The sequence below is a fragment of the Wyeomyia smithii genome, chromosome 3, assembly GCF_029784165.1.
Source record: "Wyeomyia smithii strain HCP4-BCI-WySm-NY-G18 chromosome 3, ASM2978416v1, whole genome shotgun sequence".
Lineage (NCBI taxonomy): Eukaryota > Metazoa > Arthropoda > Insecta > Diptera > Culicidae > Wyeomyia > Wyeomyia smithii.
Genome location: NC_073696.1, coordinates 151,550,158 through 151,553,187, shown reverse-complemented (window position 1 = coordinate 151,553,187; position 3,030 = coordinate 151,550,158). Strand labels below are relative to the sequence as shown.

At 37.5% G+C, this 3,030-nt stretch overlaps 1 long non-coding RNA gene across 1 annotated transcript; it reads left to right on the top strand.

Moving 5' to 3' along the window:
* Nucleotides 1-1,362: 1,362 nt before the first annotated feature.
* LOC129732506 (uncharacterized) lies at nt 1,363-2,713 on the top strand. The gene is made up of 3 exons (XR_008729277.1): nt 1,363-2,290; nt 2,351-2,530; nt 2,596-2,713. It is a non-coding gene; the product is annotated as an uncharacterized LOC129732506 (long non-coding RNA).
* The last annotated feature ends 317 nt before the right edge of the window (nt 2,714-3,030 follow it).

Here is a 3,030-nt window from a genome sequence, read left to right as displayed (position 1 = left end):
CAGAGCATTTGCTTTGCTCTTGCGAAGCTCTTGCTTCCTCTAGGTACAACTTCTTAGGAAGCTACCTTTTAACTCCATACCAAGTGTGGAGCTCCAATCCCAAACAGGTAATTAGTTTGATCAACTATGTTGTACCTAATTGGGGTACAGGTTTACAACAAAACAGTTCTACTCCATCAATGAGTACGAGCAATCCGTAACCTGTGCACAGGAATCGGGGCCCGCCACAATAGACAATCAGCAAGAATGTCGCAGTGGCATTTCAGTACCCAGTGCCCTTCAGGCATACAGAGGAAAAAAATATGAAGATGAAAGGCGCTATGGAATTAAGTTACACTTTTTGCCTTATTGAACCACGGTGCAATGGTAAGCTCGTTTTACGTCGTTTCAAAATTGATTAGAAATCTTTCAAAAGACCGAGTGTCTGAAAACAATGCTTCAAAACTTTTTACTTTTTGTACTTTTTGTTGTTGGTAAACCAATGTTACATAATACCTATCCGAAATTGCTCAATGTTTGGGTACATCGAAGTGACTTCCACTGGGCAAATATAATAATTAAATTATATAAAATAATTATGTGAATTATCGCTTTTTGCATTTTCAAAACAGATACAGCCACTTATCAGTAAAAGTAAAGTATGCGCTCACCATATGGCTTTTAACAATACTAAATTCATCGGTATTTATACACTTGTGTTATTTGAAACAATCGAAATACTTCTTATTGAATTTTATGAAAGGATATGTACCTTTATATAAAGCAATAAAAATATTCGGATTTTTTCGACTAGAGTATCTTTTCTCAAGAAATCATAAACGTCTGAGCAGTAGATACCCACGATTTGACAGCTATAGCAAGCGCGTTAAGAACCATTAACTCGATCAGCTGGTCTCGAGGTACGATGCTGGCCTAACAAGCCAGTTGTCGTAGGTTCGAGTCTCGGCTCGGGAGAGACTGTTAGTGTTAGTAGGATCGTAGCGCTGGCACCGCAATTGTCCTGTACACTTAACAGTTGGCTGCGAAGCCTGTGTATAATAAACAGAAGGTCGAGTTCCGAATCGGAATGTAGCACCAAGGCTTTGCTTTGCTTTTTTGTTCATAACAATAATAGCATGCTACATTTTTTTCCTACCGAAAATTTTCACTTAAATAACGAAACTTTTTAGAAAAACGATCACCATTTCTGAACAAAAAGCATGCAAAATCCACCTTTCATGTACAGCGCAAAGGTACAAATTACAGGATTTGTTCGTTTTTTTTTGTTTTATGTTTTGTTTTTGTGTTTCTGATAAGAAGTTCTTTCTGTAACATGCTCACCGCGAGTGACGTTGGAAAAATTATGTTTTGGTACAATGACTATAGTGTTTTTTTTTAAATTTCACATGATATGCGTGAATAAATGTGCATTAACTTTTCTAAAATATAACGTTTGTCTACACCAACAAAAATATTTTTTTTTATCGCGAGCACAAGTGCATAGCCTTTTAAGACGGAAGCTGCGTGGCCGCAAGGTTACAGAGTCTGCTTTGTCAGTCGATATCAATAAGGATTAAACATGGGTTCATTCTCAGGCTCCCCCATTACTTACCTTTTCTTTACTCTAAATTCTATTATACCTTTGTGTGAATTTCTCTTAACGAAAATAATTCCCTATCATCAATAAAACTGACCAAAAGGACGCACGATTCGAGTTGAAAAGTATTGCAGTTTTAGAAAAATCTTGCATTCATTCCTAGGGTCCAATGAAAAACAATGAGACAGATGAGTACGATCAGCCAACCTACTTGTTTCGGGAAAAACATGAGAAATGTGGTCCCATAAGCTTCTGTACTGGTTAGTGGAACAATATGGACATAGCTTTGCTAGATGCTTTGTGAGATGATAATTTACGACAATAAATATTCCAAATTTTGAGTTGTGTCATTATCCGACGATACAGTGGTCACTTCTTCACAACGCACTTCGTTTGGAGATAAACACTTTGGCGATACGCTGCAGTTTCCAAGGAATCACACGGATTCTTGCAAAGCTGTGAATTGACTTTTACTGTCTTCCAGTAGACTATTTTACTACCGGAGACACCCGACTTTGCAACGTAAGTAACCAAGAAAATAATTGCAAGTGATGACTAAAATGTATTTTTTGTCATTTTGAGTAGCTTCATGTTAATTACGAGCGGAATCTGTACGCGGCCATAGCCACAGGAAGCTGAGGTCTATACCGGGTGCGCTTGAAGCTTCCAATGCCGAACTTGAGTGAAACATACCAGCACGAGAACATGAAAGAGGTTTGTCTTACTTTGTGTGTGTGTTTTTTTTTTATTTGACCAGAGTAAATCCTAATCCAGAAACTGCTGCTGCTGGACTACTGTTGCTGTTGGGACCACTGTTGCTGCTGCCGAATTGTTGCCTCCAAGCAGTTTCGTGGAAACTCTAGGAACAACTATTACAACATGGTCCAATGATCAACTGGAAGGCTCAGAAATATTGAAAGGGATCGGTAAAATTGCTCCAGCGGGAGAACCTTGGTAAAATTTCAAAGTTTCCGTAATGAGAACAATTGTTTATTTTTTTCCTTAATTTTACTTCCTAGACTGATACGAAAAATTCAGCGATTGCGACATCGATCGGGCAAGCAAGCCTACACAATTGGAACGCTGAGTTCATACACATTATCTGTTGCTACCAGGAAATGATTTAATTAAATGAACAAACAGAATAAAATTCAATTCAATCGATTGTACGCTTTTTTAAATGATAGAATGATCAAAATAAACAAAAAGAATAAAAACTCAAATTATTGTAAACTTTTTTCTAATGATTACAATACCCTTGCTAACAAGTCTAGCGTGGTAGTAAAGTTTATTCACTTTGCTCGTGTACCGTCAGCGTTTGACGGTCCGTTTGGATTTTCTTGCTTCAGTCCCCTTTATCTATTCACTCTTGTCATACCTATTCACCTATGGGTTGTTTATATAAAGTTATATGCGAATTACAATAACAGAGTTAAGCGCTATTCTCACTGCCT